This window comes from Ranitomeya imitator, chromosome 9, assembly GCF_032444005.1.
Source record: "Ranitomeya imitator isolate aRanImi1 chromosome 9, aRanImi1.pri, whole genome shotgun sequence".
In the NCBI taxonomy this organism is placed as follows: domain Eukaryota; kingdom Metazoa; phylum Chordata; class Amphibia; order Anura; family Dendrobatidae; genus Ranitomeya; species Ranitomeya imitator.
The window spans coordinates 50,135,039-50,158,973 of NC_091290.1; the positions used below are offsets into that span (position 1 = coordinate 50,135,039).

The 23,935-nt window shown below is 43.5% G+C and overlaps 1 long non-coding RNA gene across 2 annotated transcripts; it reads left to right on the plus strand.

The window, feature by feature from the left end:
- Positions 1 to 20,108: 20,108 nt before the first annotated feature.
- On the plus strand, positions 20,109 to 23,346 carry LOC138649197 (uncharacterized). Of its 2 annotated transcripts, none has more exons than XR_011315261.1 (3): positions 20,109 to 20,135; positions 21,377 to 21,500; positions 22,685 to 23,346. It is a non-coding gene; the product is annotated as an uncharacterized lncRNA (long non-coding RNA). The 2 variants fall into 2 exon arrangements; XR_011315260.1 differs by having other exon boundaries at positions 20,132 to 20,344.
- Positions 23,347 to 23,935: the final 589 nt, after the last annotated feature.

Here is a 23,935-nt window from a genome sequence, read left to right on the forward strand (position 1 = left end):
CTACAAGGACCTTCATCAGAATTATCTTTATCATGGATAGTGTGTGGTGTCCAGAAAGAGACAAGAAGGTGCGACTAACGATTCTTACCTAATTGGTAATAGCAGTCCAGACACCCACCACACCCAACGCACATTTCGCATGAAATGCTTCGTCCATGGGAAAAATGGTGAGACAAGCAAATTTTTTTCTATTTTGTGAATTTCTGCATATTTCTACAACACGGAAATAAAAACACCATGCAAGTTTAGTATTGCTGTAGTCAAACTATCCTGGAAAATTTTGTTCACCAGTTGTTGCAAAACAATAATTACCTTAAAGCCAAAATAGATTTAAAAAAAAAAGTAGAATGGCTTTTTTTTTTTTATTTTACTGCACTTGGATTTTTTTCTCCTGCTTTCCAGGACATCAAATAATAAAATGAATAGTAGCATTCAAAGCTGCAACATGCCCTGCAAAAAACAAGCCCTGATACGGCTGATACGGCTGAAAAATAAAAAAGCTCTTGTAAGAAAGGGAGAAATGAAAGCTCAAAAATGGAAAATCACTCAATTGGGAAGGGGTAATGGGTTAAATATAGTGTTTATAATGGTTCTCATATATTAGTTTCAACTTGTTATAAATGGCAATGTTCTCTCTTTCTTGAACAGCTAAGAAATGTCCTTCACACTTGGAGTACAATCCTTGTGGTCCTACAGTAGAACCTACCTGTAATTCCAGGTAAGTGGTGCTTTATCCTTTAGAACAATGTTAGTATTGTTTTATCTTTCATTTTTTTCATATGTTCCTCTCTGGTAGATATAATGAAGCCTTTTTCAACAAGACTACAAAAGACTACGTGGAAGGATGCTACTGCCCTAACGGAACCACAAAATTTGACCCTGCATTCGACATATGTGTGTCTGTTTGTGGTATGTAGCCACTTTTACAGTAATTTTTTAAAGTTTTTTTAGTTATTTATAGTTTACTTCTTTCTATGGTTCTAATTGTCGTCAATCTTTGTGTAGGATGTACGGGTCCAGATGGATTGCCCAGAGAGGTAAAATACAGACACAATGACAAATGTATGTCATGTATATAATTGGGGATGAGACAAAATTGGAATTTGCCTGTTGACACAGATTTTACCATGAAATTTGATTAGCAAAGATTATTCTACACAAATTGAGTGTTATTATGCACAGACTTCTTTTCAGGACTCAGGGCGTACACATATAAGATGTAAAAGAAATTTTTAAAAATCTGTATACTTACTGTACCACTGTCCTCTCCGGCCCTTCGGTTGCTCACCGTCACCGTTTGTTCCTTGCCTCATCTTCGACAAAACCGGTTGGGTGATGGTGAGGACCTGAGAATCCTAAGATATGAGCGGTAAGGTGATAAGGATTTATATTAAAATCTTTTGACGGTTCTTGATGGTCCAGATAATGCAGCCGGCAAAACACAAAAGCAATTTACAAAAAAAGTTTGTAAAGTTCAAGCAGAATTCAATTCCACTCAAACATATTTGCTCATTTATGAGTATACTATATTGGACCTACATATTGAAATTGTTTATATATTTCTAGCCTGGTGAAAAATGGGATATTAACTGCCAAACCTGCATCTGTGATAAAACATCATTGAATGTGTTGTGTGCTCAAAAAGATTGTGCTTTACCTGCTCGCAAAAACTGCAGTGAAGACGGATTTATGCCTGTTTTAGTACCAGACCCTTCTAATCCATGCTGCCAAGTCATTGACTGTCGTAAGTACTAAAATTTCCAAGTCACACACAAAAATGCAAAGTAGAACAGCTGAGCACTGTAGTGTAGGTAAAAGCTTAAAGGGATATTCTCAAGTTCTTAATTTGCTTTCATTAATAGCAAGAAAATAAGCAAATGTGACATTGATCTTTGTACAGCTCATCTCCCTGGAGCTCGGCCACTGTTGCTTGCCCAAACCTTGGCCGAGGGTGCCAGTAGTTATATTCCAGGAAAGGGGTTAACTCTTAACATTCCGGTCAGCTCTCTACCATTGCTTTCTATACCACAGTTAAGGTACCTTCACACATAACGATATTGTTAACGATATCGTTGCATTTTGTGACGTAGCAACGATATCGTTAATGAAATCGTTCTGTGTGACAGAGACCAACGATCAGGCCCCTGCTGGGAGATCGTCGGTCGCTGAAGAAAGTCCAGAACTTTATTTCGTCGCTGGATCTCCCGCGGACATCGCTGGATCGGCGTGTGTGACACCGATCCAGCGATGTCTTCACTGGTAACCAGGGTAAACATCGGGTTACTAAGCGCAGGGCCGCGCTTAGTAACCCGATGTTTACCCTGGTTACCATCCTAAAAGTAAAAAAAACAAACAGTACATACTTACCTACCGCTGTCTGTCCCCGGCGCTGTGCTCTGCTCTCCTCCTGTACTGGCTGTGAGCGTCGGTCAGCCGGAAAGCAGAGCGGTGACGTCACCGCTCTGCTTTCCGGCCGCTGTGCTCGCACAGACAGTACAGGAGGAGTGCAGAGAAGCAGAGCGCCGGGGACAGACAGCGGTAGGTAAGTATGTAGTGTTTGCTTTTTTTACTTTTAGGATGGAAACCAGGGTAAACATCGGGTTACTAAGCGCGGCCCTGCGCTTAGTTACCCAATGTTTACCCTGGTTACCGGCATCGTTGGTCGCTGGAGAGCGGTCTGTGTGACAGCTCTCCAGCGACCAAACAGCAACGCTGCAGCGATCCGGATCATTGTCGGTATCGCTGCAGCGTCGCTTAATGTGAAGGGGCATTTAGCTGCTCACCCTGCTCCCTATCCCTCTCATTTTCTGAAGAGATGCTGTTATAAACTTTACAAAATCACCAGCCTGCAGCTTTCACAGCAGGTCTGCTAATCTCAGCCCTTTGCTCTCTCTATCCAGAACTGGGTGCTTGTTCAAATGAAAACACAAAAACAATCAGATACCTAATCAGGTTCCAAATAGAATAAACACACTAAAGCCGGGATCACACACAGCAAGATACAGCCGAGTCTCGTAGGTTAAAACCAAGCTCTGGTACCGGCACTCCAGAGCGGAGCGTGCTGCCGCATAGCAATACATGGAGCCGCACGCTCCGCTCAGGAGTGCCGGTGTCAGAGCTTGTTTTTAACCTGAGAGACTCGGCCATATCTCGCTGTAGTGTGACTCCGGCCTAAAAAAGACCCTCCTACAACAACTTTAATTGAAAAATATTAAAAGGGTGAGGCTTTAGAAAAGCAGGGATAGATCACAAAAATGAGTGAATAGGGATTCAAGATCTAATTATGGCCTGATGGTTTCCCTACCTTGCCGTGGAAGTTGGCATCCTTAAAAGGGATGTGGTGCCCCCGCTCAAAGTTGGCTCGACCTCACTGACCCCGTTAAACCCTGCCAAGGAGTAGCACCACCATGAATATTAAACAATAACCATAGAGGTATACGTGGCACAAAAGGTGACCCCAACATAAACTTTTAAAAATGACAAAATGTTAAGAAGTAGCTGTGTCTTAAGTCTTCAAATATGTCAATAGCATCTCACAGATTGATTCATTAAGGTAGCACACATATACCTTATCAGAGGGAGAGATAGTGGTGGTAGGTGCTATCCGCTAAAGCCAAGATGTTAAGGTTGTCAAGAAGGGTAGGTTACAAAAATGGGCAATACTGATTCTGGCCCTAAGTCTGGCCTGATAATTTCCTTACCTCACCCAGTAGGTTTGCACACTAAAAAGTGATATAGCACCCCCGCTCGACATAGGCTTGCACTCAATGACCCTGTTATACACTGCAAAGAAATAGCTCCATCAAAAAGAAGAAAGGTATATGTGACCAGACATAACCCAAATGAAAGCTATAAAGAGTAATGGTAATATGTATATAAAAATTAAAGTGTGAAAAGCACTAAAGATGTTAGTCATACATCATTGGTATATCAATAGTGACTGTGAGTAGTTCACATACACCTAATCAAATTAAGTACTGTAAGCGCGTTTTTGCATGCTCTATAACTAACAGTCCTGTTAGCACCAGAAACGCCAGAAACGCATCAGAGCAGTTTTTGTACCACTGTTCAAATAAGGACTTTTAAAGTTATAGATTTATAATAAAGAGTGAAGATTTTTTTTTATCTTTGGATGCGCTTATCCAATTTTTTGGCGATATTGGCCTCTATTAATATTGGACTTATCACAACAGTTTTTTGGTCCCCCCTAGGCTCCCAGACCTGGGTGGGACTGCAAAGTCTGCATCTACTATAGCTATGCTCTTGACCGCATCGGCTATAAAAATGCAGACAATCTTCTAAAACATATACTGTAACTAGTAGGAGGACATCTATTGATTCATGTTTTATCCACTATTCCTGATTTCCTAGGTTGTAATATGAGTCTTTGTTCCAACACTAAAATGGTCTGTAATCCTGGATTTGAGGCTATACCATATATGGATCCAGAAGCCTGCTGCCCGGTCTACAAATGTGGTGTGTCCTTCTTTCTAGTTATGTATTCTTCACTCAACCTAATTGATCGCCGCCAATTAAAAATTATCTCTACATCCATTTTCTACAGAAGCCAAAAAAGTGTGCGTACATCATGAAATAGAGTATCAGGTACAAAAAATGCATTAATATATTTATGAAATGTTTCTTATGAAATGTATAGAATGTGCCCATATCCATAACCTGCACTTGGGTTTTCTAAATTATTCTCTTTTGTTCTAGCCTGGTGCCACAGTTCCTTCTTTACGACCCTGTGAACAATGTATTTGTGATGAAAATTTGATTGCTAGCACAGGGCAGCATTTAGTTTCCTGTGTTTCAATGACATGTTTGAAGAAATGTGCCCAGGTATGGTCCTAGAAGTCATAACAGTATAGAAATCACATATACGTAAATCATCATCATTCATAAAACATCTTCAGTGGGGACCTTTATCATAATGTTGCCAATATTTTATCATCTTCAGGGCTTTATCTATACAGATATCCCAGGAGAATGCTGTGGAACATGTAAACAGACAGACTGTATTGTGGACCTACCTGATAACACTACTTATCTTCTCAAGGTGAGGACCATGATGCCCATCTATTAAACCTCCAAATAATTGTGTGAATAGGTAACAATGCATATTTCATTTCCTGCAGCCTGGAGACACCGGGTCACCTCCTGGAGATAACTGTACCATATATGAGTGTGTGCATAATAATGATCAATTTGTTACGTTGGGATCCAAAATATCATGCCCCAAAGCCAGCCTTGATGAATGTGCACCAGTAAGTATTTTGTATTAATTCAGGGGCGTTCATCCAATCTTAGTCACGGTCCTACTACGCAAGAAAACTTGAATCATAATTTTAGTTACTGTAGGCTTTAAAATCACTAAGGGTTAATGACACAACCTCTACCCCCTCCCTGAAAGGAAGTGTCCCTTGCAATGACATCCCATTCAGGGGCTTGGCTAGTCCCTGCTCTACTGAGCATGTGTTGGTTGTCAATTCCAACACATGCTCAGTAGATTCTTGTCACAGTGCAATATGTTGCCAAGGGAGCGTACTGTCACTGTGCAATATAATATGCCAGTGAGGGAGCGTACTGTCACTGTGCAATGTAATGCGCAAGCAAGGGAGCAAACTCACTGTGAAATGTGGCGGCGAGGGAGTGTACTGTCACTATCTAATATGCCGATGAGGGAGTGTACTGTCACTATCTAATATGCCGATGAGGGAGTGTACTGTCACTGTGCAATACAATATGCCGATGAGGGAGTGTACTGTTACTGTGCAATATAATATGCCGATGAGGGAGTGTACTGTCACTGTGCAATACGCTGAGCATGCAACAGAATTGACACTTTATTTCAAGGAGGGGGCAGAGGCTGCAGCAGTTACCACATCCTCTGCTCCTTGATGACAACTTGTTTGACTCTCCTAGCATGCACTGGGATTTTCAAATGAAAAATCGTCAAAGAAGAAGTAGTAAAAATAGCAATAAGACAGAGTAGTGAGGGAATGGTAGGGTCTTTAGAAGTAAAGTATATTAGAAAAGAGACTACATTATGAAATTAAACAGTTAGGTAGTTAAGATTGAAATACATTTTTGCTATGGCCCACCCATTTAATCTTAAAAGAGACATTTACTGGGATACCGGCTGTTTCACTCTTCACACTATCCAATATTTATATCGGGTACACTCTCTATGGTCAGTTTCACACTAGCGTTTGCTGAGCTGCGGAGGGCTGCGGACTTCCTCTGTGAAGCCCCGCCCAATGGCCACACCTCTGCTGCTCAGCTCCGCCCTCTTCTGCATGTGGCCTGCGTACCTATCTTTAACATTAGGTACGCAGGTCGTGCGGAAGTATGCGGATGCCTCCGCATGCGTCGTTTTGACGCTGCAGAGAAAAAAAGAAATTCCAACCAGCTGCGTTTGACGCGGGTCGCCGCATCGTCAAAATGACGCATGCGGAGGCATCCACATACATCCGCACGACCTGCGTACCTAATGTTAAAGATAGGTACCAGGCCACATGCGGAAGTGGGCGAAGCTGAGCGGCCATGGGAGGGGCTTCACGGAGGAAATCCGCAGCCCTCCGCAGCTCAGCAAAACGCTAGTGTGAAACTAGCCTACCATTTCTATCCAGTGCTGTAGCATAGTTGGGTTGTTTATTTTGTTTGTTTTTTTAATCGTTTAATCTTTGTAATTGAAGGACTGACCCCTAAAATTGCATCTTCTCCATTGCGATTTTGTTAGAACTGATGCCTTTTTATCAATAATTAATCTACTGGCCACTAATGTTTTCTGCTGACAGGCTACTGCATTCCCTACAATAAGCATTCACTATTTACAACCACTCATCTAGTTTTCCTATCTGCTGGGAATTTCTTGATCACACCATTTTAATAATAAATATTATTTTTATAGGAAGACATTCAAGTAGATGAAAGAGGATGTTGTGTTATATGTAAGTATTCTGTCTGGAAGACATTGCATCAAGAAAATGAACTGAACCCAAATAAACAGTATATTTTAGTTACCGTATAGTTACACACAGGGGTTCATGGACTACGTACTAACTTTGACTTTTCCTATTTCCTAATTTTAACTATTATTTTTCATTTACATGTATTGTCCCTAACCTAATCTCCCAACTGTCCCGGAACTAGCAAGATTATCCCGAATTTAGGTCCTTCCTTCACGGATCAGTCTATGGAAAGACTGAAGATCCTACTAGGACCTTTCCTTTGGGTCTTGCCACAGTCTTCAGGTTACATGATTGGCAGTAGAGATGAGGCACAAGGAGCAGGACACAAACAAGGGTTTGTGTGTGTATATTTATAGCAGAGCTCACTGGTTGTATATATACAGTATATACACATATAAATAGAGCAAAGCTGAGTGTTTGTGCATATGTATATTCACTGTGTGCACAATTATTAGGCAAGTGAGCATTTTGATTACATCATCATTTTTAAGCAAATTTTCTGGCATGAATGCTTACTGTTCTCATGCAGGTGATGTGTATTTATGTAATGAGGGACTGTGTGGCCTAAGGATACAACACCCTTTATCAAGATGTGCAGAATTATTAGGCAGCTTGTTTTCTTCAGGCAAAATGGGCCAACAAAGAGATTTAACTGATACTGAAAAATCTAAAATTGTTGCAAGTCTTACAGAGGGATGCAAAACCATCAAAAGTTTTGCTGCAAATAGTCAACAGGGTCGCAAAAAATATGTTGAGAAAAAGATATGAATATTAAGTGACAAAGACTTAAGAAGGATCAAACATGAAGCGTCCAAAAACCCATTATCCTCCTGATCCTTATTCCAAAATCATGGTATTCTTAGAAAAGACTGAAAATAATTTGACCATAGAAACATGTGAAATGAAGTTGTGTCCTTTAATTATCATCACAGATGTGCTCAAACTGCTAATTGTTCAGTCTGCCTATTTGTAGTCACTGTGATGTTTGGCATCATGGTGTGACCACACTGAACATGGACCAAAGAAAGCTAAAGAGAGAGTTGTCTCAAGAGATGAGAAAAACAATTACTGTATTTTGCGGACTATAAGACGCACCGGACCATAAGACGCACCCCAAATTTTGAGGAGGAAAATAGAAAAAAAAATTAGCTTACTGGGAGGTAGGGTGGTGGTGATTGATTAGGGTCACAGAAAGCAGGGTCGCCTCTGTGGAAATCCGATGGGCGCAGGAGTGGAGCAATGCTGCAGGCCTTGGGCTGGGATGAGGGGGTGTCCCAGTGGTACACTTCAAGAAAATGTCGGCTCTTTGGGCAGCAGCTGAGTCCCCACTCCGCACATTGCTCTCTTGGTGGTAGGCCTCTGGAAAATGGCTGCTGGAGGCGGTGCATACACTTGTCATTGATTGTGTTTGTGTGTGTCTTGATGTAGTAGAGTTGTGTGTGTTCATTTGAAAGAATTTTGTGTGAGCATATTTAGCAGAATTGTATGTTTGTGCATATACTTTGATGTGAATACTTTTCTGCCCAATGATGACAGAAGTATTCTGGGAGTGATACCTTTATTGGCTAACCAGAAAATAATGTTTGCAAGCTTTCAGAGCACAGAGGCTCCTTCTTCAGGCAAGATTGCAGATAGATTAATAAGAAAAAAGCACAATATTTAAAGAACAGGACAGCAGGACATTTGTTAAGGGGTTGGAAGTGTGAGGAGTCCATACATAAGCCAAGATAATCAAATTAGGCATTTTCTTACAAATGGAGAGGTAATGGGAACAATGTTCTTAGTTATCTGGAGTACATCAGGTGGAGGTGTGAATTGTATCCATGTAGTGACTCATAAATCCAGGTGTTAAATTGAGTCCTAGTGTCAATGAATTAAACATATTCATTAGTCTGTATTCCCAAATTTTTCTTTCCCTGTGGTCCTTAAAATTACCTTTTAGTATTAAGACTTTTAAATCTGTCATACTGTGTCCAGGTCCAGAGAAATGTTTTCCCACAGGTGTGTCCATTTCATTCCTGATCGTGTGTCTGTGTAGGTTCATCCTAGTTTGTAGTCTTTGCATAGTTTCCCCAATATAGATACTTCCAGGGCACCTCGTACATTGTATCATGTACACTACGTTGGAGGATGTACAAGAAAAGGAGTCCATGACCTTGTAGTCCTGATTTGTGTTTGGTACACGGACTATATCTGTTGGTAATATGTGGGTACACGTCTTGCATTTTTTATTGTTTCAGGGGAATGTGCCAGTTACTGATGTGATGAGGGGACACTTCTGACAAGCAGATTCCTTAAGTTAGGGGGCTGTTTATAGGAGAGAAGTGGTAGTTCGGGGAATATGTCTTTCAATTTGTGATCTCTATGGAATATGGGTTGGAGATCAGCACCAATCTTCCTTAGGATGCTCATGTGGGGGTTGTATTTGACCACAAGAGGTACCCTGTTGTTATCCTCTCTGAGTTTGTAATCCAGGAGGCTGTTTCTTGGGATCCTTGTAGCCCTGTGGATCTGCTCATCTATTACCAGTGGATGGTATCCTTGTTGTAGAAATGTGTTCCTCAGTGATCGCAGCTGTAGTTCCCTGCCTCTGCTGTCTGAACAGATCTGAATATACCTCAGAGCTTGACTGTAGATGATGGATTTTTTTGTATGACTTGGATGAAAGCTGTTCCATCTAAGATAAGCCAAACGTCCGGTGGGCTTGTGGTAAATGGATGTCTGTATGGCATTGTCCTTGATGTATATGGTCATGTCCAGAAAATGTATTTGGTAGGGTTGAGCGAAACGGGTCGGCCATTTTTAGAAGTCGCCGACTTTTGGCAAAGTCGGGTTTCATGAAACCCGACCCCTGTGTGGGGTCGGCCATGAGGTCGGCGATCTTCTGAATCTGGTATCGGAATTCCGATACCGAGTTCCGATATGTTTGCAATATCGGAAATTGGTATCGGAATCCATATTTAAGTGTAAAATAAAGAATTAAAATAAAAAATATTCCTATACTCCCCCTTTGACGTGCCCTGGTACTAACCGGCAGCCTTCCTTCCTTAGAATCAGCGCGTGAAGGGCCTTAGATGACGTCGCGGCTTGTGATTGGTCACGCGACCGCCCATGTGACGGCCCACGCAACCAATCACAAGCCGCGACGTCACCGAAGGTCCTTCAAGTGCTGATTCTTAGGAAGGAAGGCTGCCGGAAAGAAGCAGGGCGCGTCCGAGGGTGAGTATATACCTAATAGGAATTGAGCCCTATCAAGCTGTTTTGTAGGACAGAATGTTAGTCCCTTTGAAAGAACATGCATTTCTCCTGTGCTTGGCTCATATTGTGAGAGGTTTACGACAGAGGACGATGTATTAAAATGATTCTGTAAATTGGGCATACCTTCAGCTACATTGAGACCTGCTTTCTTCCTGAGTCTGTCCAGTTTCTTTTTCTTATTGATAATGAGGTGATGTTGTAAACTGTTGTAGAAATCCTGCAATGTCTCTTTGATTAGACAAGAACCCGGTCCTTGTAGTCGGTCCTATAGGTAATTTATCTCTTTATGGATGGTCCTCTTATTGTCGTAGAAAAATCCAATTAGAAGATGCAAGACGTGTACCCACATAGTATCAACAGATATAGTCCGTGTACCAAACACAAATCAGGACTATAAGGTCATGGGCTCCTTTTCTTGTACATCCTCCAACGTGGTGTACATGATACAATGTACGAGGTGCCCTGGAAGTATCTATATTGGGGAAACTGTGCAAAGACTACAAACTAGGATGAACCTACACAGACACACAATCAGGAATGAAGTGGACACACCGGTGGGAGAACATTTCTCTGGACCTGGACACAGTATGACAGATTTAAAAGCCTTAATACTAAAAGGTCATTTTAAGGACCACAGGGAAAGAAAAATTTGGGAATGCAAACTAATGAATTTGTTTAATTCGTTGACACTAGGACTCAATTTAACACCTGGATTTATGTGTCACTACATGGATACAATTCACACCTCCACCTGATGTACTCCAGATAACTAAGAACATTTTTCCCATTACCTCTCCATTTGTAAGAAAATGCCTAATTTGATTATCTTGGCTTATGTATGGACTCCTCACACTTCCCACCCCCTAACAAATGTCCTGCTGTACTGTTCTTTAAATATTGTTCTTTTTTTTTAGTAATCTATCTGTAATCTTGCCTGAAGAAGGAGCCTCTGTGCTCTGAAATCTTGCAAACATATTATTTTCTGGTTAGCCAATAAAGGTATCACTCTGTAAGTACTCGGGCAGAAATCCGAGAGTGGACCCTCTGGGTCATGACTCTAGAGCCCCCGGGGTCGAGCGGACCAGATGGAATCACCCCCTATACAGGGAGTGTTAGGAGCAGGACCTCGGGGGAATGGAGACACAACAGCTAGAGCCAAAGGGGCGACCCAAGATAAAGAAAGAAACCACAGGCTATAAGGATGGCAGGGAATAAAAGGAAAACAAGACTTAACTGAAAATGACTGGAACACGGAACGGCAGAACACAGCAGGAAAACGGACTGGCAGGACTCAGCAGGAACACGGACCGGAAGGACTCAGCAGGAACACGAACAGGCAGGACACAGCAGGAACACGGGCTGGCAGAACACAGCAGGAACACGGACTAGCAGGATACAGCAGGAACACGGACTGGCAGGACACAGCAGGAACACGGACTGGCAGGATACAGCAGTAACACGGACCGGCAGGATACAGCAGGAACACGGACTGGCAGGATACAGCAGGAACACGGACTGGCAGTATACAACAGGAACACGGACTGGCAGGATACAGCAGGAACACGGACAGGCAGGATACAGCAGGAACACGGACAGGCAGAACACAGCAGGAACACGGACAGGCAAGACACAGCAGGAACACGGGCTGGCAGGACACTAAGACAAAGTAAAGACTGGGCTGAGAGAAGACACTGGTGCAGGGGAGCCTAGGGCATAGGGACACTGACGGCAGACAGTGCACCTACAAAGCAAAGGCGTCTTACCTAGGGAGACGCCGGGAAGAAATACCCGATGGGTGCCGCCATGTTGGGGCGGAGCCACCGGGTCGCGACCTCCCAGAAGGCTCTGCGATGGAGGAGACGCGACCGCGCATGCGCAGAGGGAGCGGACGCCGTGAGCCGGCGAAGGAGGAAGCAGAGCGGCGCTGGACAGGATCGCGAGTGCGCCGATGGACGGGAGAAGCCGGGTAAGTATGCGCAGCGTTCGTAGAAGCCGGGTAAATATGCGCAGCGTTCGTAACAGTACCCCCCTCCTTAGTCCCCCTCTTTTTAAGGCTAGAAAGGAATCTTTTCATGATAAGAGGAGCATTGATGTTCTCTCGGGGCTCCCAGGACCTCTCCTCAGGACCAAATCCCTCCCAATCAATCAAAAAATAAGTTTTACCCCTAACTACCTTTTTGGCAAGAATGTCTTTAACATTAAAGATTCCATCAGAAGTACAGAGCTGAGGAGAGGAAGAGGTAGCGGAGTGAAAACGATTAAAGACTGCAGGCTTGAGAAGAGACACATGGAAGGCATTGGGAATGCGCAAAGAGGCAGGCAACTTCAACTTATAAGAAACATCATTAATGTGACTCAAGATAGGAAAAGGACCAATATAGCGGGGACCCAGTTTGCAAGAGGGAATTTTAAGCTTGATATAGCGAGAGGAAAGCCAAACTTTATCACCCGGAGAATATGGCGGAGCATCCAAACGCCTTTTGTCAGCAAACTTTTTCATATTAAGGCTAGCTCTCTCAAGAGTCACTTTGGTCTCACTCCAAATCGTAGAGGATTCCCGGGACAAGAAATCCGCTGCCGGTACCCCCGAGGAAAGAGAAACAGGAAGAGGAATGTTCGGATGTTGACCATAGACTACAAAAAAGGGAGTTTTGGAGGAAGACTCGCTGGGAAGATTGTTATATGAGAATTCGGCCCAGGGGAGAAGAGAGACCCAGTCATCTTGGTGTGCATTGGAGAAATGTCGCAGATATGTAGTCAGGACTTGATTAACTCGCTCCACTTGTCCGTTGGACTGAGGGTGATAGGCGGAAGAAAAGTCCAAGTTAACCTTTAATAGACTGCAGAGAGCTCTCCAAAAACGTGAGGTAAATTGTACTCCACGGTCTGAGACGATATGATGAGGAAAACCATGGAGACGGAAGACTTGGTGTAAACAGATCTTTGCCAACTCAGGAGCGGAAGGCAGACCAGGCAATGCGATGAAGTGAGCCATCTTGGAGAACCGATCTACAACAACCAAGATGACAGAGCAATTCGAGGAACAAGGTAGATCAGTGATGAAGTCCATAGCTATATGACTCCAAGGAACGGAAGGCACAGGCAGAGGATGCAGGAGACCGGAAGGAAGCTGCCTAGGGACTTTATTTTTTGCACAAGAAGGACAAGAAGCGATGAATTTGGTGACGTCTTGTCGGAGAGATGGCCACTAGTAATGCCGAGAGATAAGAGAAAGTGTCTTCTTGACTCCTACGTGACCTGCAATTTTGGAGGAGTGACCCCAACGTAAAACTCTCTCCTTGTCTTGGTTAGCCACAAGAGTCTTGCCAGGAGGAGTTGAAATCACTCTTAGAGGAGCAAGAGTGACGATCTTCGCAGGATCAATGATGTGAGCCGGAGAATCCTCTAGGTCCAGAGGCTGAAAGGATCTTGAAAGAGCATCTGCTTTGACATTCTTATTTCTGGGTCGGAAATGAAGTTCAAATTCAAATCGTCCGAAGAATAAAGACCATCTGGCCTGTCGTGGATTTAGTCTTTGGGCAGACTGAATATAGGCCAGATTCTTGTGGTCTGTGTAAATGGTGAATGGATGAAGAGCCCCCTCAAGGAGATAACGCCATTCCTCCAAGGCTAGCTTGATAGCCAAAAGTTCTTTATCTCCAATAGAGTAGTTACGCTCAGGAGCGGAAAAGGTTTTAGAAAAAAAACCACAGGTCACCAAACGTCCGGACAAGGATCTTTGCAAAAGTACAGCACCAGCTCCAATAGAGGATGCGTCGACCTCAAGGACAAACGGTCTATTAGCATCAGGACGATGAAGCACAGGGGCCGTAGCAAAGCTTTGTTTAAGAGACAGAAAGGACTCTTCAGCCTCAGGGGTCCAAAGACTGGAGTTGACTCCCTTGCGAACTAGAGCAGAGATAGGCTTGGTCATGGAAGAAAAATGAGGAATAAATTGTCTATAGTAGTTGGCAAAGCCAAGAAAACGTTGGATTGCTTTTGTTCCAAGAGGACGAGGCCAATTCAGGACAGCAGAAACCTTCTCTGGATCCATCTCTAAGCCAGATCTTGAGACAATATATCCCAGGAAGGGAAGAGAAGATTGTTCAAAGACGCACTTCTCAATCTTAGCGAACAGATGATTCTCTCTTAGCCTTTGCAGAACACGACGGACATCTCGCCTGTGAGTGGAGAGATCCGGAGAAAAGATGAGAATGTCGTCAAGGTAAACTACGACCGAGGAGTAGAGAAGATCCCGAAATACATTGTTCACAAATTCCTGGAAAACCGCGGGGGCGTTGCAGAGACCAAACGGCATAACCAAGTACTCGTAGTGACCGTCACGAGTATTTAAGGCAGTCTTCCACTCATCGCCTGCACGAATACGAACCAAATTATATGCGCCACGTAGATCTAATTTGGTAAAAATTTGCGCACCCCGAAGACGGTCGAAGAGTTCCGGAATGAGTGGCAGAGGATATTTGTTCTTCACCGTGATGTTGTTTAGGCCTCGATAATCAATGCAGGGACGGAGAGAACCGTCTTTCTTCTTCACGAAAAAAAACCCTGCTCCGGCCGGAGAAGAAGACTTGCGAATGAATCCTTTAGCAAGATTTTCTTGAATGTACTCAGACATAGCTTGAGTCTCAGCAGGAGAGAGAGGATAGATCCTGCCCCTGGGCGGGTTAGTTCCAGGCACGAGATCTATGGGACAATCATAGAGCCGGTGAGGCGGAAGACCCTCAGCCTCCTTCTTGTTGAAGACATCAGAATAAGCGCTGTAGACACAGGGTAAGGCGGGAAAAGAAGAGGAAGGAGAAGAATTAGAGGAAGATCCCACAGGACGCACCGGCAGCAGACAACGTTCCCGACAAAGCTCACCCCAGCGCAAGATATTACCATTGCGCCAATCTAAAATGGGCTCGTGGTTCCGTAACCAAGGAAGACCTAAGAGCATAGGATGAGACAGACCCGCTAAAACATAAAATGCAATTCTCTCCTTGTGTAGAGCCCCAACCTGAAGTTCCACCTCAAGTGTTACTTGAGTAATGGTCTCCTGTAACGGTTTACCATCCACAGATGCAAGAATCACAGGAGCCTCTAAGGTTTTGACTGGAACGAAGAATTTCAAAACCTCATCCAACCTAATAAAATTCCCTGCTGCGCCCGAATCCACATACGCATCCAGAGAAATGCCTTTGCCCGCAATATGCAAAAGAACGGACAAAGTAAGGGGTTGAGAGGGATCACACACACCTAGGGAGGCCTCTCTTACCTGACCTAGGCGGAGGAGTTTTCCGGATGTTCAGGGCAAGAGCGTAATAAATGAGCAGCACTCCCGCAGTAAAAGCATAATCCCTGAGTGCGCCTCTCTTTACGACGTTGTTCGGACATCTTAAGACGGTCCACTTGCATAGGTTCCGGTGCGGACGCCTGAGAGGAGGTTCTAGGCTGAGGACTGAGTGGCTTACGGGTGGCAGAAGAAGGACGAAGAGACCTCCGCTCACGGGACGCGTTCTTGGAACCGAAGGTCAATACGGGTAGCTAAGGAAATTAATTCCTCCAAAACAGTAGGGGTGTCCCGACCGGCTAACTCATCTTTCATGCGCCCAGAGAGACCCCACCAAAAAGCACCTACCAACGCCTCATTGTTCCAGCCCAAGTCAGAGAAGAGTGTGCGGAACTGAATAGCGTACTGGCCTACGGATAACGATCCCTGATGGAGAGAAAATAGAGCTTCAGTTGTAGAGGCCAGACGTCCAGGTTCGTCAAAGACAAGACGGAAAGTCTCCAAAAATTCAGACAACCGGGGGACTAGGGGATCGTCTCGCTCCCAGAGTGGATTAACCCATGCCAAGGCGTCACCCTCCAGATGGGAAATCAAAAACGCAACTTTGGACCGATCCGTCGGGTAATGCTGGGGCAGAAGCTCAAAGTGAAGACGGCATTGGTTTAGAAATCCTCGGCAGGACTTAGGATCCCCATTGTACCGAGGCGGTTTAGCCAAGCGGGGTGGAGGGTGGGACGCAGGAGCAGACGTAGAAGCGGCTGTCTGGATGGAAAGCAGCCGATCGTCAATAGAAGACATATAACTAAGTATATGGGCCTGGGTGTCACGCTGCTGAGCTAACTCTTGCTGTAAGCCAACGAGTAGAGCGGCATTGCCAGGATCGGAGGACTGGAGCGTGGACAAACGAGAATCCATAGCTTTCATAAAAGACATCATGCGGGACTGATTCTCTTGCAAAAAGAGTAGCTCTTTCTGCGCAGCAGAGGCCCCAGCGGGATCCATGGCCTTTGCTTACTGTAAGTACTCGGGCAGAAATCCGAGAGTGGACCCTCTGGGTCGTGACTCTAGAGCCCCCGGGGTCGAGCGGACCAGATGGAATCACCCCCTATACAGGGAGTGTTAGGAGCAGGACCTCGGGGGAATGGAGACACAACAGCTAGAGCCAAAGGGGCGACCCAAGATAAAGAAAGAAACCATAGGCTATAAGGATGGCAGGGAATAAAAGGAAAACAAGACTTAACTGAAAATGACTGGAACACGGAACGGCAGAACACAGCAGGAACACGGACTGGCAGGACTCAGCAGGAACACGGACCGGAAGGACTCAGCAGGAACACGAACAGGCAGGACACAGCAGGAACACGGGCTGGCAGAACACAGCAGGAACACGGACTAGCAGGATACAGCAGGAACACGGACTGGCAGGACACAGCAGGAACACGGACTGGCAGGATACAGCAGGAACACGGACCGGCAGGATACAGCAGGAACACGGACTGGCAGGATACAGCAGGAACACGGACTGGCAGTATACAACAGGAACACGGACTGGCAGGATACAGCAGGAACACGGACAGGCAGAACACAGCAGGAACACGGACAGGCAAGACACAGCAGGAACACGGGCTGGCAGGACACTAAGACAAAGTAAAGACTGGGCTGAGAGAAGACACTGGTGCAGGGGAGCCTAGGGCATAGGGACACTGACGGCAGACAGTGCACCTACAAAGCAAAGGCGTCTTACCTAGGGAGACGCCGGGAAGAAATACCCGATGGGCGCCGCCATGTTGGGGCGGAGCCACCGGGTCGCGACCTCCCAGAAGGCTCTGCGATGGAGGAGACGCGACCGCGCATGCGCAGAGGGAGCGGACGCCGTGAGTCGGCGAAGGAGGAAGCAGAGCGGCGCTGGACAGGATCGCGAGTGCGCCGAGGGACGGGAGAAGCCAGGTAAGTATGCGCAGCGTTCGTAGAAGCCGGGTAAATATGTGCAGCGTTCGTAACACACTCCCAGAATACTTCTGTCATCATTGGGCAGAAAAATGTTCACATCGATTTTTCTGGCTAACAGGGTACCACAATACAATTTGTTATTGTACATCATGCATATACATCTATACATAATATACATGTGTATGCACATACAAATCTATGGTACATCAACACACATAGCTCCCATATACAAATACACAGACACCGAGCTCTACCTCTTTATATCTATTTATGTGGGTGTATATATACATATATATATATATACATATATATATATATGTGTGTGTATGTATATATATATATATATATATATATATATATATACATACACGTGCAGTATATATATATAAAGCCAAGCTGAGTGTGTGTTTATGCAGCAGACTCTTGCATGTGTGTGTGTGTATATAGCAATGCTGAGTAGGGGAATTTGTAATGAGCATCATACTGTTTTGATGGGAGGGATCTGTGGGTGAATCATAAAGTGTCATGGACACTGTGGGGGCCATATGCTATGTGTGGGGGCTGTAGGGGTAACTTACTGTGTAGGAGGCATTCTGTGGACCATGTAAACCGTTCCATACTTTGTGGGAAGTTTAGCATACAGTCTTAGGCTTCATTCAGATGTCTATGATTTCTATTGTATTAAAAAACATGTATACAAGTTTCAGCAGTGTTTGTTCAGTGCCAGTTATTGTCATCAGGGTTTCATCATGATTTTCACTGATGAAAAAAATAAATAAATTGCTCATGTTCTCCAATCCACGGATGCTTCTATGTACTGTCCTTGATTTTCCCAGACCCATGGACTTATAATGGGTCATTTTTATCTTTTACGGTGATAAAACATGGACATGTCTGAATCTGAAAAAAGACATGGACATATGAAAAGCACAATAGATTATAATGAAAATGTTTTCTAACAGTGAAAAACACAAAAGATGTACATGACTCATAGATGTTCAAATTAAGTCTTATTGTAAAGGAAAATTCGCCATGGGGTGCATAGCAGGGTATGTACTTAGCAGATCTTACTGTGTGTATTAGCATGCTTGTGTGTATAGTAGAACTGAATGTGTGTTAGCTGTTGTATGTAAAAAGATGGCCGCCGGACAGGTCTTTAACCCCTTCATGACCTTGGGATTTTCTGTTTTTCCGTGTTAATTTTTCGCTCCCCTCCTTCCCAGAGCCATAATTTTTTTTAATCAATATGGCCATGTGAGGGCTTATTTTTTGTGGGCTGAGTTGTACTTTTGAACGACATCATTGGTTTTACCATGTCGTGTACTAGAAAATGGGAAAAAAAATTCCAAGTGCGGCGAAATTGTAAAAAAAAGTGCAATACTACACTTGTTTTTTGTTAGGTTCACTAAATGCTAAAACTAACCTGCCATTATGATTCTCCAGGTCAGTACGAGTTCATAGACACCAAACATCTCTAGGTTACATTTTATCTAAGTGGTGAAAAAAAATCCCAAACTTTGCTAAAAAAAAAAAAAAAAAATTGCGCCATTTTCCGATACCCGTAGCGTCTCCATTTTTTGTGATCTGGGGTCGAGTGAGGGCTTATTTTTTGCGTGCCGAGATGACGTCTTTAATGATAGCATTTTGGTGCAGATGCGATCTTTTGATCACCCATTATTGCATTTTAAGGCAATGTTGCGGCGACCAAAAAAAAGGAATTCGGGTGTTTTGAATTTTTTTCTCGCTACGCCGTTTAGCGATCAGGTTAATCCTTTCTTTTATTGATAGATCGGGTGATTCTGAACGCGGCAATACCAAATATGTGTATATTTGATTTTATTTTTATTGTTTTATTGTGAATGGGGTGAAAGGGGGGTGATTTAAACTTTTATATTTTTTTATTTATTTCATATTTTTTTAAACATTTTTTTTACTTTTGCCATGCTTCAATAGCCTTCATGGGAGACTAGAAGCTGGCACAACTCGATCGGCTCTGCTACATAGAGGCGAAGCTCAGATCGCTGCTATGTAGTAGAATTACAGGCTTGCTATGAACGCAAACCACAGGGTGGCGCTCACAGCAAGCTGGCATTAGCAACCATAGAGGTCTCAAGGAGACCTCTGGTTGTTATGGCGACGCATCGCTGACCCCCGATCATGTGACGGGGGTCGGCGATGAGCGCATTTCCGGCCGCACGGAAGTGGTAGTTAAATGCCGCTGTCAGCGTTTGACAGCGGCATCTAACTAGTTAATAGCGGCAGGTGGATCACGATTCCACTTGCCTCTATTGCACGAACATGTCAGCTGTTCAAAACAGCTGACATGTCGCGGCTTTGATGTGGGCTCACCGCCGGAGCCCTGCATCAAAGAGGGGGATCTGACCTCGGACGTACTATCCTGTCCGAGGTTAGAAAGGGGTTAAGGGGAGATTTGTATCATTGAGGTTGGTAGCTTCGGTGATGTAAGCCTGGGAAACCATGCTCCAGCACATTTAGTGCTGAGAGAGTTAATCAGGCGTATCAGGGCCGAGTTTTATGAGCAGTCAAAGAGATAGATGGGAGTGGCTTCTCGCATATTCCTGACCTGGGGGTGTGATTTGGCAGATAAAAAGGAGACCAAGTGTCTCATTCAAGGTCTGGAAAGGAAGGTGTGGAGACCTCCAGTGCGTTTGTTAAAGGACACTTACCTGAGCAGGGGGACCTGTACTATTCTATGGACTGTTTATTTTCTGGGGGGTTTTTTCACTCTGTACCGGAAAAGGCTGTCTTGTCTTGTTTTGCTTGCTTAAACGGTGCAGTTTATGGAGTTTAATAAACCTCCCTGGACATTTTTACTGAAACAGCTTCCAGTGCCTACCTCAAATGCTGCTGAGTGAGTGAAAGCCCTACAATGTGTATAGCAGAGCTGAATGAGTTAGTTTGTACAGAGATGAGTGTGTGTATATAGCAAAGCTTAGTGTGATTGTGTATAATGTATTTAGAAAAGCAGAGTGGATGTGTGTATATAGCAGAGTTGAATGTGTTGTGTATATAAAGCAAAGCTGAGTGTGTGTTTATACGTCAGAGCTATGTGTGTGTTTATGTATAACAGAGCTGAGTGTGTTTGCGTTCAAAGCTAATTTTAGTGTATGTGTGTGTATGTAGCAGAGCTGTGTTTGTGTATACACCAGAGGTGACTGTGCCTGTATAGCTCAGCTGAGTGTATGTGTGTATCTCTGTTTTTATGCATCAGAGTTGTATCAGTGTGATGTAACAGTATGTGTGTATATATTGCAGTGTGTGTATACATACAGTGTATGTAGATATGCAACAGAGCTTGAATGTGTGTGAACATGTATATATGAATTGAGTGTATATTTATATAGCAAAGCTGAGTGTATATATATACAGCAGAGCTATTCTATATAGCAGAGCTTAGTGTGTGTACTGTATATAGCAGAGATGAGTAAGTATGTTTTTATGTAGCAGAACTGTGTGTGTAATTTGATGTAGCAAAGCTGTGTGATGAGGGGGGCTGTGGGGCCAACATATTGTTTGATAAGAGGTCTGTGCGTGCACTATACAGTGTGGTGGGCACTGTGGGGATTTATATTATGCGTGGGGAAATGTATTGTGACAGCATATTACTGTATAGGGAGCACTGTGGGGACCATGAAAGGATACCGTAATGTGTGCGAATACTAATGGGCCTCTTTAGGAGTTTTTTTTGTGTTGGCAGTTGGCACATATAAAAGACTGGGTAAATTTATGATGCAGGCTTAGCGTAAAATTAAAATTGCTGCAGCAGGTGTATGTGTCCCTCCTTATTATTCAAAGTTGGGGGTATTCTAATCTACTTATGTCATGTTCAGATTTTTAAATTAACTCCATTTATCACTACTCTTTCCAATGTCGTTACCTAAAGGTGTAAAACCACAAAAGACGTGTCAGCTAGTAAAGGAAAAAACCCAAATTTGGCATAAAGGCTGCTATTCCATCAAGCCTGTTGAAACATCATACTGTAAAGGAAACTGTGAAAGCTATTCCATGTAAGTGACCTGCTAACAAGACTGTGTTTTGGAGGTCTGGACTGTGAATCTGTCTGAGGGCAGCATAAGGTTGTGATAGGCATGCTTATCTCTTCTGGAGTTTTTAAAAGCTTACATATAAAGTTTTGCAGTATATGGCCAACGAGAATTGCACTCTCTAGGCTGATATATTAATAATTTGAAAAAATATTAATTAATAAGTAAAATTAAATTAACCGCAAAGCAGCAAATGGTTGACAGATTTGTCTCCATGCACAATACTAAGGCGAAATCTGTCAGCTCCTGAAAGTTGCGGGGAGCTGGCACCTCATGAATACATTGGACACTTCGCTGGCAGTCCTGGCCAAGTGCTGTAGAGATTAAAATTTAAGATTTTATTAGTATTTTATATTACAATTTGTATGCAAGTTGGAACAGAGTCGGGAAAATTCTCATCTCATGGCTGACCTCTCCCGTTGCCCCACTGCTCCTTTCATCGTGTCCAGTCTTCTTTCCACTGTAGTTATCCACATCCCTGGCATCTTCACTGTAGGCCAGGACGTGCGACCATGTCAATGCCCCAGAAGTCACTGAACATTACAAGGTCATGACGTTGCAATCCTGGTCTAAAGTGAAGAGGACTTTGATGCACCAAATGACTCTAGAAAGAAGAGGACCATATGGCAAACAGTGGTGTGGCCGGAACGATGAGTATTATTTTTTATTTTTTCCAATACTTACATCATCATTTACCTCTCCTGCTGACCGCCGTCCGGTCTTATTTTTTCTGCCGTTGCGTACTTTATCTTTGGCCTCTTCACTATGGACCAGGACTTACGGCCACATCCAAGTCTTAGAGTCCGCTGGAAGTCATAAGGTCATGGCATAGACATTGTGACCATAAAACATGCAGTGACCTCTGAGGCTTAGACAAGTCTAGAAGTTCTGGCTTATAGTGAATGAGCTGATAGCGGAAAGAAGATGACCAGAAGGCTAGTGTCGAGCAGTAGGTTGACCGGAGGGATGAGCAGTGAGGTGAGAATTAGTTTAGTGTTTTTTTTAACATCCGACGTTTGTATCTATGAGTTGTACATAAGTCAGATGTTCATAAGGTGATTGCCTGTATATATTTGTATCTGATGTTTTCTCCAGTGACTTATTGTTTTATTTCTTTGTTGTATAAAACCTATTTTATCACCTTTCAGTTTCTCTCCAAAAACTCTGATGATGGAGCATTACTGTGCTTGTTGTGAAGAGACAAAGTTAAAAAAGATTACCATTGGCCTGATTTGTCCCAATGGAAAGATGGTGAAATATTCTTTTATTAATGCCGTGAGCTGTGACTGCGTTCAAACTCTTTGTAAAAAAGAAGCCAGTCGGGACATTGAAGAAGAGGACCTCTTTGAAGAAGACAAATCAATTACTACAGTGTCTCCAGTCAAGCCAGTACCTTAGCCGGTTCCTCAACTCAGTGACAAACCAAAGATGATTACTAGATATCAACATTTAAGAAAGAAGACAAAAAACAGTGAGCAATAAGGTGAATGACAGTTCTTAAAATTAAAATTAGCACTGTGTTCCTTTCATTCTCTGGATTGGTGGGGTTCTCAGAGGTCAGATCCCCATCAATCATTAAGTGATGACATATCCTACCCATACGTAATCACTTGCTAAACCTTTCTGAATACTGTGCACTGCATCAGTTTTTTTTTTTGGTCTCTTTATTCTGTTGAGATGTAATTGTCTGTATTCTCAAAGTGTACACTCATAGTAGCTGTAATCATGTTATACTGGAAACTCTGTCTTTGTAAATGTCATTAATTATAGTGTAGTTGTAAGTCTATTAAAAACTATATTGCATAAATGACCATATGTCTTTGTCATTGATTACTACTGTTTGCTCACAAAAAACTTCGGGCGAAACTTCTACAATGTGTCCAGCCTTGTCAGTGTCCAAAAAGCTCAGCAGAGGGGCAAATCATACTCCAGTGCTACTTTGTCTAAAACGATAATGTGTCTCGCATGAAGCCTTGTATTAGTTGTATTATATATTATACAAATAGCCTATTAGAATTGATGAGCGAACATGCTCGGATAGGGCGTTATCTGAGTATGCTCGTGAGCTAACCGAGTGTCTTCAGCGTGCTCAAAAAGTATGTTCGAGTCCCCACCGCTGCATGTCTTGTGGCTGATCAACAGCCTCAATGCATGCATACATTACCTGTTTGTTAGGCAATCGATGCACGTGTTGTAGCTGTCGACTTGCCGCAAGACATGCAGCCGCGGGGACTGAAACATATTTTTTGAAAACACCCGGTTAGCACCCGAAAATGGATAATACCTTATTCCAGCACGTTTGCTCATCACTACTTTTAAATTTATTGCTAATTGCAACTCACCTGTCCTAGTTTCAGTGCAGTGATGACTTTTCTGCCTACGAAGCCTACACCTGGTTC